This window comes from Schistocerca nitens, chromosome 2, assembly GCF_023898315.1.
Source record: "Schistocerca nitens isolate TAMUIC-IGC-003100 chromosome 2, iqSchNite1.1, whole genome shotgun sequence".
NCBI classification, from domain to species: Eukaryota; Metazoa; Arthropoda; class Insecta; order Orthoptera; family Acrididae; genus Schistocerca; species Schistocerca nitens.
In genome coordinates, this window is record NC_064615.1 from 458,974,876 (window position 1) to 458,992,387 (window position 17,512).

Below are 17,512 nucleotides of genomic sequence, written 5' to 3' on the forward strand. Positions count from 1 at the left end.
TATATGTACCAAATGATTGCAACAGCATTTTCAGTCTTTCTCCTACTCTTGAACTTTTGAAAACAATATATTAAATTTTTGCAGTAATCTTGAAAGTGTCCTGGAAAGTACATCCATTGCCTGAGTATATGACCCCTAAATATGCTGAATCTTGAATTTAAAATCCTGTAAAGTATTCCCAACTGCTTAATCTACTGCAACATGACTTACGCTACTATTTATTAGAAGTATTAGTGGTTTATGATTTGTGTAAATTATACTCTCTCTCCTCATTTCCAGTTGTTTATTTTTGTTGAATGCTCAGATAACGTCCATTTAATACTGTTGTTAAAGATATTATGCTTTTTCCAGTTTTCGTTCATTGTGTGTCTTCTGTGATTTTAAGCTTATGTTCAGTGAATGTATGCAGAGTGTTTAGATTCCAGTGTTAACTTCTGGCCACCCTCTAGTCATTAAGTGTTGTTTGGATATGTTAAATTCTTCACATGATAACCTTATAGTGTCTGTTTAGTTATTGTTAGAAAATCATCTTTTTAGTTTTCATTCATTTCAAAGCTGCTACCTAAAACCTACTTTTACAAAACACCTACATGTTGAAACTTCCTGGCAGATTAAAACTGTGTGCCCGACCGAGGCTCGAACTCGGTCCCGAGTTCGAGTCTCGGTCGTGCCACAGTTTTAATCTGCCAGGAAGTTTCATATCAGCGCACACTCCGCTGCAGAGTGAAAATCTCATTCTGGAACCTACATGTTGTTTGCATTCTGGTGTTTTTCCATCCACCTGACATGTCCATCTTGTTAATGAGAGAAGCATACAGTGTTTAAGAATAATTTAAAAGAGGTGGTGTGGAATGAGACATATATAGAAAGAAATGCTAATTTCAAATTCAGTTAATTCTGTACAAAACTTAGTCAGTACTTGAAAGTTGCTTTCCTGAAAACTTTTTCAGAAAATACGTTAAAAAAATAGAAAACCATTGATAACTAGGGGAATTAAAATCTTGTGTAAGAAGAAGAGGAAAATTTGTATAAAGGCCAAATTACATCAAATCCAACATTACTAGCATACTACAAAAAATATTGTACTATTGTAAGGAAAGTGATTAAAATGTCAGGAAGTATGTATGTCCTGACAGAAATTAATAATGCAAATAGTACAATTAAAACTCTATGGGATATTGTCAATTTGGAGACAGGACAGCCAATCAATGTGCAAGATCCCATAACAATTGAATTAAGTGACAGAGTTATTCACAAGTTGCAAGTGATTTTAATAATCACCTTGTGAATGTAGCAGCAAAAATAGAATCAAAATGCTCCAGTTAAAGACACAGGTGACTATATTAAAACGATATCAGTTCACAAAGCCTTAAGCAGCTAGAAGAAGTACCAGCACCCTTTGCTGAAATTAATAGAATTATAATCATTATAGAAAACAAAAGCTGACAGGATGTCAACGGAATTTTAGACATAGCTCTGAAAAGTTGTTCTAACTTAATAAGTAATAAGTAATGTCAATTTGGAGACAGGACAGCCAATCAATGTGCAAGATCCCATAACAATTGAATTAAGTGACAAAGTTATTCACAAGTTGCAAGTGATTTTAATAATCACCTTGTGAATGTAGCAGCAAAAATAGAATCAAAATGCTCCAGTTAAAGACACAGGTGACTATATTAAAACGATATCAGTTCACAAAGCCTTAAGCAGCTAGAAGAAGTACCAGCACCCTTTGCTGAAATTAATAGAATTATAATCATTATAGAAAACAAAAGCTGACAGGATGTCAACGGAATTTTAGACATAGCTCTGAAAAGTTGTTCTAACTTAATAAGTAATAAGTAATGTCCTGAGTGACGTATGTAATGCATCACTAGCACAGGGAATTTTTTCAGATGGATTACAAATGTAATTATTAAACCTCTTCATCAGAAATGGGACAGGAAATACTCAAATAATTATTGTCCATTCCTGTTACTAACAGCTTATCCCAAAATGTATGAAAAAATAATGTAGTCAAAACAAGTCTCACATTTAAGGACAAACAATTTATTTAACATATCACAATACAGATTCCAGAAGGATTCTCAACTGACAATGCAATTTTTACATTCATTCATCAAATTTTACAGGCCTCAAATAACAAAATATCATCAGCTGGTACTTTTTGTGGCCTTTACAAGGCTTCTCATTGTGTAGGTCATATTATACTCATAGAAAAACTCAAGTTTTATGGAATTGATGTCTTTACACATGACCTGTTTGAATCATACTTAACAAATTGTATGCAAAAAATTATAGTGAATACTTCGAGTGATGTTGGAAGGGCATAAAATTTTAGTGACTGTGAGAAATGACAAAGGGAGTCCACAGGGATCAATTTTGGGTCCATGTCTGTTCTTATATATGTCAATACTCTTCCACTTGACAATCAACATGCAGACTTGCTCATTTTTAATTTTTCAAATGATGTTGGTGTTACAATAAATCCCATTAGAGAGGAAGCCACAGAAGAGATTATTAATGATGTTTTTCAAAGAATTATTAAGCAGTTCTCCCTAAATTTTGAGATAACACACTATACCAGTATTCAGTTCTACACAACAGTTGATGTAGAATATGAACAGGAATCAGTAAATAGGGTAGAATGTTCCAAATTTTTGGATGTACGTATTGGTGAAAACTTGAATGTAAGAAACATGTTACTGAACTTTTGCAAAAATTAAGTTGAACTACTTTTTTTGGCTCTTCATAAAATTGCTAGTCTTGGAAACAAGTGAATTAATTTCCTGACACTTTTGTATATTTTCACTCAATTATGTCTTGTGGAATAACTTTCTGGCATAACTAACAACTTAGAAATAAAGTACTGATTGCACAAAAGTGAGCAGTAAGAATAATAGGTGATGTTCATCCTCAGCAGCCATGTAGGTACCTCTTCAAGGAGTTAAGAATTTGAACTCCACTGTCACATATGTATATTCAATTAAAAAATAATTGTCAATAATCCATTACAATTTGAGAATGGTACTAGAGGAAAAAATGTCATTACCCATTATTAAATTTGTCAGTGGCTCAGAAAAGAGGTCAATATGCAACAGTGAAAATTTTTGATCATTTTCCCAATAACATAAAAAGTCTGATAACTAACAAAGCAAGTTTTAAAACTAAGTTAAAATCATTTCTCTTGAATAACTCCTTCTACTCCATAGACAAATTTCCATTTAAAACAGAATAGCCTGATGATAAAACTTTGTTTCTAAATGTAAGTGCATGGGTGGTGCAAAAAAATGTGTTCATTAGTGTTAATGTTAATCATGTGTACATATCCTGTAAACTGACTCATTCCACATGATTTGGATAAAAGACTTGTTCAAGTGATCTCTGGGATTTGTAACTAACCAACCCAATAAGCCTGTTTTGTACTGTCATTAACCTACTTGCATGGCCAGTAATGTGCTGTATAATACCATCAGTATTTCCTACTTAATTTAAAAGTACACATCCCAGTCCATAATCTGAAGCACCTGTGGCTAAACAAAAAGGCAAGCTGAAATTGGGATGACATAGCAAAGTAGCTTGTAATGAATTTTTCTCTGCAGGATCAAATTTCTGTTTGGATTTCTTTGCCCACTTCAACTTTCTTCTTGTCCTTATAATGTATAGTAGTGATGTGATATTCAGGTTGGGCCCAGAGACAAATTTTCTTTAAAATCCTACCATCTCTACAAAGGTCTTTAACTGTATTTTCATAAAGGGTATTGGAAACTTGTCAGTGGCTTCTAATTTCTTCAAGTGAGGCCTTATTCTTTCTGTTTTTGTTCTGTGTCCAATATACTTTACTTTGTTCCTATCATGCTGAGATGTGGTTAATTTGATTTTTAGTCCCTGCTGTAACAACCCAACTAAAAGCTCCTTGAGTGTTTCAAAATGACCACAACATGTTTGTGGAACAATTATGTCATCCACATTCTTAAGACTTTCTCCAATAACTTGGTCCAGCACTCAAATTAAAATAGATAGTGCCACATCAGCTGAAGCCTATATCAGTTGCATCAAATAAGCACGTCTGTTCAAAAATTGGGTATGAACGCTAGGGTGTTCCCCACAATTGACGCATATTCCAATCGCCAAGGAAATGTGAGAAATGGGCAAGGGCTACCTGCCACTGGACGAGGTAGGCTAAAGAAGTTAGTCCATGTGTGAATTGCTACTGTCAACATTGCAACCATGTCTGGAAGAAGCCAGGAATTAGCTGAAACCTTGAGAAACTGGCACATAGACATCGCACGGATCCAAGACATGCAATGGAAAGGAGCAAAGGTCTGAGTGATCAGTGATGGATACGAATTGTACTATAATAGCACAAACAGCACTCGTAATAGTGTAGGGATTGTGACTAGTGATAAGTATCAGGACAGTGTCATTAATGTATACCAAATCTCTGATCGACTCATGAGTGTAATGATCGAGTCTGGCACATTTACATTTCGAATTGTGTCCTGCTATGCACCCCAAGTCAGATGCCCTAATGAAGAGAAGGATGAATTTTGGACAGAATTAGATATTCATCTATGCGCTATTGAATACAAACAAATCTGATAATAGGAGGCAACCTCAATGGTCATGTAGCAAGAAATGGATATGACTAGTTCATGATGGAAATGGATATGGCATTGTCAATGAGGATGGGATACAGATTCCAGATTTTACCCAAACACATGATCTTGGGGTGACCAACTCACTCTTCAAGAAGAGGCTCACACATTTGATAACCTATACAAGTAGTGGACACAAGACTCAAATTGACTATCTGCTTACAAGAAGACACAACCTGAAGCCGGTAACTGACATAAAAGTCATTCCTTGAGAGTCAATTCCCTCCCCCAAGCATCAACCTCTTGTCATGAACCTCAAGTTGAATATTCACAATTGAACTCATTCCCAAATCATTGGAGTGCAGAAATCAAATGGTGGCATGTCAGAATGCAAAGCTCAGATTACACTGCTCTTAAGGCCGTCAACATAGACACAGATCAGCCAGTACCAGGCATATGGGACAGCATTACTAGCCAAGTCCATTGTGCAGTGAATAACTTTCTTGGTAGGATGAAGCTAGGCAAATGAGTAATCAATAAAGAAGTCTGGTGGTGGAATAAAGGCATGCAAAAGCTGTGAGGGAGAAGAAGAAGCCTTTCAAAGTGTGTTTCCAGTCCTGCATTAATGAAGATCTGCAATGCTATAAGATGCAAAAATTGGCTGCCAAGAGAGCAGTTGCAGCAACCAAATCTTCTTACTATGGCAGTGTGTATGCTGAAGTAGACAGACCTGAAGGAGCAAATAAAATTTATCATCTCACAAAAGCATGCCACCGAGCCACCCACGACATTGGTCATGTCAAACACACAAAAGATAAAGGCCATCAACTCCTTTGAGATGCTTCCAACATTCTTCACAGATGGAGTGAGTACGTCTCCAAAATCGGCAATGAGGAATTTGACCATCCTCCAATACTGAGTGCTGATCCATTTGCTGGACCTGTACTACCAATTACCATCCAGGAGGTCAAGGAAGTGGTCAAGAAGATGAAGAATGGGAAGGATACTCACCCTGATGATCACAGCTGAAATATGGAAGAGCCACAGTTTCTACTACCCTCTCCAACAGAATCATTGATGAGGATATTGTTCCAGCAGTCTGGACAACTAGTGTCACTATGCCAATCTTGAAGGCAAAAGCTAATGTGACAGAATGCTCGCAGTATTGAACAATTCAACTGCTTTGTCACACCATGAAGACCTTTGAGCATGTTATGGACTCCAGGCTCTGCCCAATTGTTTCTATCACCCCAAATCTATGCAGGTTTATCAAAGGAAGTGAAACCACAGATGCCATACATGTTGCTATGTTACTTATTGAGAAACACATTCAGAAGAACAAGGATATCCATATGTCATTCCTAGATGTGGGAAAGGACTTTGACCATGTCCCACATCAGCTTATTTGGCATGTTTTACGATCTCACAATGTCCCTGGAGCCTATGTCCAATGGCTCTAGTTGCTGTATCAAAATGTCTCCTCCAATGTCCATTGTGCAGTGGGAATGTCACCTCCTTTTACTATCAGTATCGTAGTATATCATGGTTCAAAACTGTCATCTCTATTGTTTATCTTCTGTGTGGACACTGTGACATATGACCTACAGTCACCACATCCTTGATCACTTCTGTATGCTGATAATGTTTTACTGGAAAGCAAACACCGTGAAGGTCTCCAGGAACAGATACAGCAATGGAATCAATTACTTGGCAAATTTAGCCTCCGGCTGAATATCAAAAAGACAGAACTGACTGAATATCAAGAAGACTGAATATGTGGCTTGTGGTATTCAAACTGATGGGACCATCAGAGTCATTGGCACAGACCTGAAGAAAGTGGAGCAGTTTAGATATCTTGGGTCACTCATGTGCAGTGATGGAGAAAGTCTACCGGATAGCAGTGTCCATGTTAACACCGCTTGGATGAAATGGCGGCAGGTAACTGTCATCCTGTGTGATCACTGTATGCCTTTATGCCTTAAGTCCTAGGTTTATAGGACTGTAGTACACCTAGTCACACTTTATGGTGACAGAGTGTTAGCCGACAACAACGAAGCATCCCACATGATGGAAATGCAAATACTCCGATGGTCCCTTGAGCAAACCTGATTTGACCATGCAACAAATGTCAGTGTTTGGCGGTGACCTGGAGTTGCACCTATCTCAGACAAACTGTGGAAAAGCAGGTTAATATGGTACACACATGTCACGTGCAGTAAAGCAGACTTGGTGGCAAGAACAGCTATGCACCTTGACATAAATGGTCAACGACCTCGTGGTGGACCCAAGACGTGATGGATTCACCGTATCAAGAAGGATATGGAATTTGTCAATGCTACCTATGGAGATGTACTTGACAGACCCAAATAGAGGCAGATGTGTCAACAAGTGGACTCTGCTAGTGTGGGATAAATGCTAAGAAGAAGGAGAAGACTGACACATTGAGACCAAATTGTACCACTTTAAATTGATAACTATGCCCATCAAAATATGAAAGTGACTCCTCTCCTAGAGGTATTTACCAGTATTACCCTGTCAAGTCCATGGTCCTTATGTCTTAGACATTTTTGCTATTAATTATAAGGGATCTATGCCTATCAGTTTTAATAATGGAGTTCACCGTATGGGGATCCAAAACTATTCTGACCATACTGTCAGATTTTTTATCGCCAATAACGAGCTTTTAAATTGACTATTAATCCTTTCAAGGACCCTGAACACATCATTCATTCGATTTCCTTTTTTTACTGTGTCCTTAACGGCCAATGGTATAGAGTAGGGTTTCATAAAATAAGGGTTATGCAGTTGTAGTTTTAACTCTTCAAATATTTTAGCATTTCTGGCCTTATTGTTGATGCTTTATGAATGAAACCAACTGTCTTTGCATTCTGTTGGTTGGAATCGATTGAACCTTTGTTGTTTGAACACATATTGTTTTCTAGTCTACCAAGTTGGAATGTAGCAGCATGATGTACATGATGCCTGATAATTCTGTTGCTTGTGTGTCTCCTATAATCTGGGCATTAATTTGTTTAATTGCATTACTATTTGACACCTCTGTCTTTCTCAGTGTTACTTTACATATTTGAAATCCAATTGTATTTCAATGTTCAAAACCAATTCAATGCAAACAGCAAGGGCACATTAATAGATGATACTAATAATGTATGTTGTTCAAACTCACATAGATATATTTTTAATTCTACTAATACTTCTCTTCTAATAGGTTTACTCACTACTATTGTTACTCCTGTTGCATAACACTATTTATTGGAGATTCAGGATGTTTTTTCAGTAAGACATTCTAATCTAGAAATTCCCCTTCTAAAACATTTACAGTACTATTTGAATCTAAAGTAACATTCACTAGTACCTCTTCAATAAAACTTGTATAAATTGTTCAAAATGACCATATGCCCATTACTTGATTTCTTCCTAAAGTAATCAGTTCATCAGATTCTCACCATCAAACCCTATAAATCTTTATCTGACCTTCACAGAGGCATTCACTGTATCCTGTGTCTCAAACCCTCACTCAGAATCTTCTCTCTTTCCTTCCTAAAGTAATCAGTTCATCAGATTCTCACCATCAAGCCCTATAAATCTTTATCTGACATTCACAGAGGCATTCACTGTATCCTGTGTCTCAAACCCTCTCTCAGAATCTTCTCTCTTTCTACCCTTTGCATACTGTTAATTTTATCTCCACAGTTTGAAGAACTCTTGCAGTGTTCTCTGTCTCTACCTCTGCCATTCCCATTATCAGTGGTTCCTATTACCTTTATTAAATCTAATCCTTTTACCTGTATCCCTAATGATTTCATCATTGTTCACCTTCTTTATGGTGTCTTCTTGAACCAAAAGCCAAATAAATATGACATTTTTATCCAGTCTTTGACCAACAGTTTTTCTCATATTTTCCAAAGGAATCTGCTAATAACTACTTACAACAAGTGTTCCTCTCTGATCAGGTCATCAAGATACTTTGCTTTATTGAAATTCTGCTCCACAAACTGCCTATAATGAACTGCCTATAATCACACAACTAGGTGTAGCTTTATTCAAATTCCACTTCACAAACTGCTTATAACTATCAAACGTATGTAACATTTTTTTGTAGTAAACTTTTTCTGATCTCCTTCTTTCCAAAATTTGGCTTTGAAGGAGTTCTGAAAGTGACTGTGGAAAACAAATTTGTCAAATTCAGTGCTCTCCATTTGGCAGCTTGACCTTTTAAATCACTTATTACAAATCTAATCACTCCAGCGCTCAGGTGCTTGTACATCTGCGTCCACATCTATACTCAGGAAGTCTCCATATAGTGTTTGGTGGAGGGTATTTTGCGTATCACTGTTACTTCCTCCCTTTCTTGTTCCAGATGTGAATGATCTCCAGGTAGAATTATTTTTGGTAAGCCACTGTGTGAGCTCAAATCTCTCTAATTTTACCTTCAATGTGTTTTCCTGACAGAGGTGTTTAGAAATGAGAACTACAGAGGTACTTAGATGGTTACAGCAAGTACCAGTAGATGCATTCAGTGTCCAATATAGACATTTTCTGATAAAGTTTTGAAAATCGTCACAGGCCCAACAAGCTTAAATTCAGTGGCTTGCACTGGTCTAATGAGTAAAGTATTACAGTCATGCACAGGTTTTATAGATAAAAGATTATGCTGTTTGTTGCAGTTATTCAAAGAAGATAAATATATGCTGCAGTAATGACAATACAGGAAAAAGAAATAAGAGTGTAAAAATGATTAATTTGCTCACCTCTCCCTGTTGTTCTTGTCTTTAGACAAAATGACTTTGGTTGCATCACTGCAGTTTGGTCTTCTTAAATGTATGCTACAAAAGTAATTGAGAATGGTTAAATTTTTTTGATGTGAAAGAACTGAAAATACATGCAGTTTTATTTAACATTTTCAAAATGAGATCTATGCCTTCAAAAGAGTTGTGTACCTTCTTATGATGCTGAAATATTAGTGTACTTTTTGCTCTGTGTGACAATGCATGTGAAGAAAAATATGAATCCAGTGAAGAACATACATATTCTAAAGGCTAGCAGTGCCTTGTCAGTTCAACCACTCTTTTCTGTCACTGGTCATTTGTTTCAGTTCCATGTGATTGTCACATCCTCTCTTCCAAGTACTGCATCCTAGATCATCCTCTTCCTTTCTTTTTCAGCCCTTTCCCTTCAACAATGTTAGTGATGAAAGCATTGTGTCTGATGACATATAAAGATGTAATTATGTCTGCAAGTATTTACAGGTGAAATAGACTGGTGGATATTGAAAGATAGTGAGTGTGGCTGTGAGCAACATGGATATGTTAGGCCTAACACCACAGTGTATTTGATCATGTTCAACATTTCATCATATGAAGTATTAAAAGTAACTGTGTAACAATGAAGCTGATGTAAAAATTAGTTTCAACAATGGTTAGCAGTTGTCCATGAATGTTGTCCTGAAATTCATATGCGTACTGCAAGTCTCACCATCTTTAATCTTATAAGGAGTTGAGTGAAAAGCTATTTAACTGAGTTCAAGATATAAGGTCCTCCTTTGGCACAAATAACATTGATAATTTACTTTTTCCTTGAGACTCAATAAATTTGCATCATAAATATTTTTTGTCTCCAGTAATGCGAATGAAACATGTCTATTGGAAAATAATTATGAAATGTTATCATTAGAAACAAGGGGCTACATTTTGTGCCAAATATTATTCCACATTACTTATAGACATGGTTACACATGCTACAACATGCCATTTCATAGAAGACAAGCCAAGGGAAAGTAATTGTTCTTCGTGTATAAGACTGCATAAACAATGGCCATCTTACAACGAAAGACCCTGACCCACCCTGCCCTCTTTTTAATAATTATCATTTGTTTGGACACCTTAAAGAACGCCTGGACAGAAGAAAATAGGAGTCACTTGAAAACTCCATGCTTATGTTATTCATTTATTTTTCTACACTTAACTAATCCATTGATTATGGCATTGATGCCTAGGCCCAGAGGAAATACTCATAAAAATTATGTAGTTTGCTAAGTGCATCTCTTTGAATATCAGACTTCTAGACAAAAGGGGCAGTTATCTTTTAATGACCCATGTAAACACAGAAACCAATATTCAATCCAATTACCAAACCAGGATCAAGTTCATGAGGACTCTGTATTCAAAATCAACCAGGCACTAATCTTGTAATTAACAACCATGTTAAGAATCTAACAGAATACATTAATGCATGTAAAACTTTTACTGGCAGAATGGTAAACATATTTTAGATGACAGTAATAACCATAAATACAATTAATATCATTAACAGAATTAGATAGATTAAAAAATCTACTTACCAAGTGGTGGCAGGAGGACACACATACAAAAGGGATTACAGTTTGCAAGCTTTCGGAGCCAGTGACTCCTTCTTCTTGCAGTAGGGTTGAAGAGGAAGCAAGATGAGTGAAGTAAAATGCCTGGTGAGGTTTAGGAAAGGGGATAAAGTTCAGATAAGTTGCCCAGAATCTCAGGTCAGGGGTCACTTACAAGACAGCGTAAGAAGGAAAGATTGACTGTTGGGAGGCAGCACTGGACAATATTTGAAAACCTGAGAGCTTATATAGTGGAAGATAGGGTAATATTGGTAATATACAAGACAGAGATCTATGCTAAAACATCATGCAGGAGTTAATAATAGTGAAAAGCTAAGTGCATTGCTTATGATATAGGTGGAAGGGGATGGCAAAAAATAGGAAAGTCACAAAATAGAAGATGTATAAAGCTAAAAGGAAGTTAACAAAGGAACAGTTAACGTAAAGAAATGCTGAGACCAAAGAAATGAACATAAATTAAGGCCAGGTGCATCGTGAGAACCAAGAACATGTTGTAGCCCCTGTTACCACCTACAGAGTTCTGGTAAACTGGTGTCTCGGGGAAGAATCCAGATGACATGTATGATGAAACAAGCACAAAGGTCATGACTGTCATGCTGAAGAGCATTCTCTGCAACATGTTATGAGGGGGCACCCCCAGAAAAAAACTGGAATAACACTGCTGTGGGCAAAGCTTGCGGAGTACGTATTTTTGCCGCTAGGCATGCATAGGGAAACTCATTGCCAGTTCAGTGCCACCTGTGTTGTAAACCAGGCTTGCTAGCGCTCTTTTGTTCTTGTTTCATTTTTTATGATGGCAAGTTTAATTGAACAGTGTGCAGCTGTGCAATTTTGTTTTCAAATTGGTAAAAATGCTGCTGAAAATGTTTTAGAGTTGTAAACAGCTTACCAAGATGACACTATGGGAATATCTGAAGTGAATGAATGGTTTGCTTGATTTAAAAATGACAACATGTTGATTGATGATGAACCTTGTTCTGGACGTCTATAAACTGCCCGAATCGATGAAAATATTGAAAAAAATTTGAGAACTAATGCTCACAGACCTTCAACAGAAAACTGATCAACTGTCAGATATCAGTAGTTTCCTTAGAACTCAGTTCAGTGAATTTTAATGGAAGACTTGGGAATGAAAAGGGTTACTGCCAAGTTTGTTCCTAGGTTTCTGATGGACAATCAAAAGGAATGTCAAGTTGAAACATATGCTTTGAAACAACAGCTTGAAGCTGATCCAGATTTTCTGTCAAAGGCCTGGTGATGAGTCATGGTGCTATGATTATAACACAAAAACAAAACAACAGTGAAACCAGTGGAAGGAAGATGTCATCATGACCCCACCCAAAAAAATGTTGTCAAGTCAAATCATACATCAAAACAATACTGATTTGCTTTTTTGATGCCAAGGGTTTGTTCCCCAAGGTCGGACCACCAATCAAACCTTTTATTTGGAAGTTTTAAGAAGGTTTCACAACAGTACTTGTCAGAAAAGGCCCAATTTGTGCAGACAAAAGACTGGTTCTTCCACCTTGACAACACACCTGCCACACAGCCATCCCTGTTAGACAGTTGTTGGCTAAAAACGCCATGGTTTCACTGCCCCACACACCTTACTCACTTGACCTGTCTCCCTGTGACTTTTTCTTATTTCCATGCATGAAAAGGGGAATGGAAGGACACCAACTTGACAACATTGAAGAACGCAAGAAAAAAATGAGGGAGGAGCTATCAGCCATTTCTAAAGATGACTACAAAAAGTGCTGATGACTACGAAAAGTGTTTCAAAAAGTGGAAGCACTGGTGGAAAAAATGTATTAGTTGCAATTGTAATGGAGTGTATTTTTAAGGGGATAAGGTTGTTTTGTAAATATATTTGAAAATATATAGCTTTTAAAAAACCCACCAGGGTAGCCGAAAGTGCTAATGCGCTGCTTCCTGGACTCAGGTAGGCGTGCCGGCAGCAGATCAATCCGCCCGGTGAATTAATTATGAGGGCTGGTCTGATGGCCAGCCTGGATGTAGTTTTTAGGTGGTTTTCCACATCCTGCTAGGTGAATACCAGGCTGGTCCCCATGTTCCGCCTCAGTTCCATGACTCACAGGCATTTGCAGACGTTTGCACTATTTCGTGGCTTAAACTAGACACAAACAGCTGGGGTACACTTCTTCCATCCTCAGGGGTTCGGGGTGGGAGCAGGAAGGGCATCCGGCCACCCTCTGCTAATGACACTGCCAAATCCTTAATAACAGGGCTGACCCCATGTGACACAGGACAAAGCCCAAAGAAAGAAAGAAAATATAGCTTTTAAAAAATAATTACTATATTTTGGGTACCCATTTGTATTGTGTGTTCCCAGTATACACCTTCTGCCTATGCTCATTCATCCTAACTTGTAACTTGGTGGTAGTCATGCCAATGTAAAAGGCCAAACAATTTTTACACAACAGCTAGCATATGACATGTTGTTTCTCAGATGGCTATCCCTTTGATGGTATGTGTTTTACCAGTTATAGGGCTGATACAGGTGGTGGCAGGAGGGTGCATAGGGAAAGTCTTGCAGTGGATACAGTCACAGGGGTAGGATGCATAGGTTAGGGAGGTTGGTGCAGAAGGAGCATAGATCTGACAAAGGGTACTGTGAACATGGAGAAGGCAATGAATAGCTATTCTAAGTCTGATGAGTAAAATCTTGGACAGAATGGGCGTCATATCGGGGTATGATTTTAAGAAGTCATAACCTTATCAAAGTAGTTGATTAATGCTTTCAAGACCAGTATATGAGTGACAAGTGGTGTACTCGTATGTCATTTTTTGGAGGGATCAGCAGTACAAGGATTGGATGTGGTGGAGCAGGAACTCTGATTTTTGACTAGTCTGGTTGGGTAATTACAATCAGCAGAGGCTGAGGTGAAAATGGTGGTGTGTATTGCTGTAAAAAGTCTGCATCAGTTCAAAGATGTTTGCCTTTAATGCCAATACTGTATGGGAGAGAACATTTGACATGGAAGGGGTGGAAACTGTCAGAATGTTGGTACATTGTTTGTTAGTAGGTTTAATGTGAAAAGAAGTGTGTAGCTGACCCTCTTTGAAGAAGAGGTCAACACAAAGGAAAGTGGCATGAAATTCTGAGTAGGACCAAGTGAAATTTTATTGGGAGAATATATTTAGAGATTCCAGAAATTTTAACAGGTCACCTCACCAAGACTCCATATGGTTAAGATGTTATCAATGTTTCTGAAGCTAACCAGGAGCTGAGGTTTGTGAAAAGGTTGGCATAGGAAGGAGCCATCCTGGTTCCCAGGTCTGTACCCCTGATCTGTTTGTATGACTGCCCCACAAAGGTGGAGTAGTTGTTGGTTAGTAGAAAGTTGATTAAGTGAGCAGGAGTGGTGTCATATGTTTGGAATCAGATGGGCACTGGCTGAGAAAATGTTAAGCAGCAGGCAGACCATGTACGTATGGTATGTTAGCATAGAGGGAAGTGGCATCAATGGTGACAAGCAAGGTGTTTGGTGGAAGTGGGACAGCCACAGATTTCAGACGGTTGGTGTCTTTAATATAGGAGGGAAGTCTTTGTGCTATGGGTTGCAGGTGTTGATCAACTAAAATAGATATATATGTATAGTGGGTGCTTTGAAGTCAGCAACTATGTGACAGTCAGGGTGATTGGGTTTGTGGATCTTAGGAAGAAGATAAAAGATAGGGATGCATGGGGTACGAAGCTCTATGGGTTGATGTGTTAGTCCTTGTGAAGGTCCTGAGGTTTTTAGGAGGGACTACAGGTCAGTTAGAATCACACACAAAAAAATAAATAAATAAATAAATTTAAAAAAAAAGAAGTCATGTGGCTAGGGCCTCCCATTGGGTAGACTGTTCGCCGGGTGCAAGTCTTTCAATTTGACGCCACTTCAGTGACTTGCACGTTGATGGGGATGAAATGATGATGATTAGGACAACAGAACACCCAGTCCCTGAGCGGAGAAAATCTCAGCCCAGCCGGGAATCGAACCCGGGCCCTTAGGATTGACATTCTGTTGCGCTGACCACTCAGCTACCGGTGGCAGACAGTTCGAATCACTGACATGGGATCTTGATGGCAGATGTTGTAGGTAAAGGTGCCAGAAAACTTGTGTAAACATTCATTCACTTTCATACACCCATTGGTCAAGTGCCACAGTGGTAGATCCCTTGTCTGCTGAGAAGATAATGACAGAGTCATCAGCTTTTAGGAAATGAAGAGTTTGAAGTTCTGCAGAGGACAGGTTAGGGTCCTGTTTTAAGGACCTGAGGAAGGGTTGTGAAACAATGCTGTTGTAATTAGGTATAAGTACAATATGACCAGTAGATTGAAAACAACTCAGCTTTATTTCACAGAAGCATTAACAACTTGAACACAGTATTTAAGTAACATTGAGCAGGAACCAATTACATACATAAAGAGCTGTGGCAGTACATGTAGAGAACTGAGGATGAAAGTAGCTTTGCTAGCCTTAAATAGATGGGGCCCAGGGCAGGCTCTGATGGTGATATCTCTCTCTCTCTCTCTCTCTCTCTCTCTCTCTCTCTCTCTCACACACACACACACACACACACACACACACACTCACACACACAAGTCTGAGGCACCCTCTGCAAATGACATAGCACTGCTGCATATGTGGCCTTTTAAAAGTACGTGCATGCATCACTGCTTTCCTCCTCTCTTAGGAAGATCATGGCTTCTTGAGATATCCATGCTGTCCTCCTCATCTGCTGGGCTCTGTCTAAGGTGGAAAGCTTAGTGTACCATCTCATGATCTTTAAACAAAGACACATTCTGCGCCTACCTTCCCATGTCAAAGCATACGGCAAAACCAACAAGGCAGGGACTGTTTTCATGTCGACCTCAGTCATCAGCTCTGGTTGCAGTGTTCCTGGTGCTGGTGATACTGGTACAAACAGTTGTTCAGGAATGGTTGAAGTAATCCCTGATGATGGTGTTTGAAGAAATAGAGGAACTGCTGATTCGGCCACTGAGGGTGGATGCCATTACCTGCACAGTAATGGAGAACTGACAATGGCAGTTGATGTGGCATCTGTTGTGGACGGGTATGGAGGCAATGGTGTGACATCAAGGGGCACCCAGCCATCCACATGAATGTGAAGCTCGCCATAGTGCCTCAAGCAGAGGCCATCCCCCATGCAGATATCATAGAAGTGCCACCCCCAACTCCTGTCAATGAGAGCTGGAATCCATTTAGGGCAATGTCCAAAACTCTGCCTCCAGACAGCCACATCTGGCAGGAAGAGATGCGGTGGATGCACGGATTGATGTCCAGGTGGATGATACAGGAGGTGTAGCAGTGTCCTCAGCTGTCACCTGTGGAATAGCTATGCCAGGCTCTTCTCGCTAAATGGTGTAAAATAGTATGAGGAAAGAAAACGATCAAAGGCAACATTGGGTGAATAGGTGGCAAAATAATTTTTCATCTGAGTTTTGAACATTTTCACTAGGCATTACGCCTCAGCATTAGGTTTTGGATGGAATGACAGGTCGAGGATGTGACAGATACCACAGGAATTCCAAAATGCCACAAATTCCTGTGATGAAAATTGTGGACAATTATTGGACAGTAATATCATGGGCCAGCGTTCAAGTGAAAAAAATTTTCACAAGGCTGCAATGGTGGCAGTTGTGAATGTAGAGACACAATGAAGAACATACAGAAAAGAAGAATGTGTGTCAATGACCAACAGCCAATAAGTGCTGAGAAAGGGGCCAGCAGAATCCACTTATGTACGGTGGCATGCACACGACGGCATAGGCCAAGGAGACAATAATGCCCTGAGAGCTGCTTGGTGCATCACAAACTGTGAACAAAAGGCAAACATGTGTGTAACTTCACCATCCAAGATGAGCCAAAAAACGTGTTGGCAGGCCAACACTTTTGTGTGTGATACATCCCAATGATCAGCATGTAATAAGCGGTGAACCTCTGAAGGAAGCACTGAGGGGATCATTACTCAAGGGGCCATGTGATCCATGTCTAAAAGCAGAACACCATCCACAACAGAGAATCAGTGTCAAAATATGTAATAATTATGGAGTGGGTCGGATACACGAGAAGGTGGTGAATCTGGCCAACCATGTTGTATGAATGTTATGACCTTCCACAAAATGGGATCTGAAGGTACAGCCTTCATGACCCATGTGCTAGTTACAGGAAAACCATTAATTATCTGCTGTGTGGTAACATAAATGTGGAAACAAAGCAATTTATTCTGATCAAATCCTGGGTCCAGACCTGCCGGCAGGTGTGACAAAGCACTGGCATTTGCTTGTTGGCTAGTAGGGTAGAAATGAATCTTGTAGATGTAACATGAAAGGAAATGACCCCAATATTGAATGTGATATGGTGCTTTATCTGTTAATAATGCAGAAGCATTGAATAAGGAAACTAGTGGTTTGTGATCAGTGACCAGGTGGAGTTTGGCACCATAGCATAAAACATTGAATTTCAGCACAGCGTATACAATTCCAGAG

General features: G+C 38.8%; 1 protein-coding gene across 1 annotated transcript in view; it reads left to right on the forward strand.

The window, feature by feature from the left end:
• LOC126236346 (ATP-binding cassette sub-family C member 12-like) overlaps nucleotides 1–17,512 on the forward strand; it is a 535,156-nt gene that overhangs the window by 153,762 nt on the left and 363,882 nt on the right. The window lies entirely within an intron of this gene.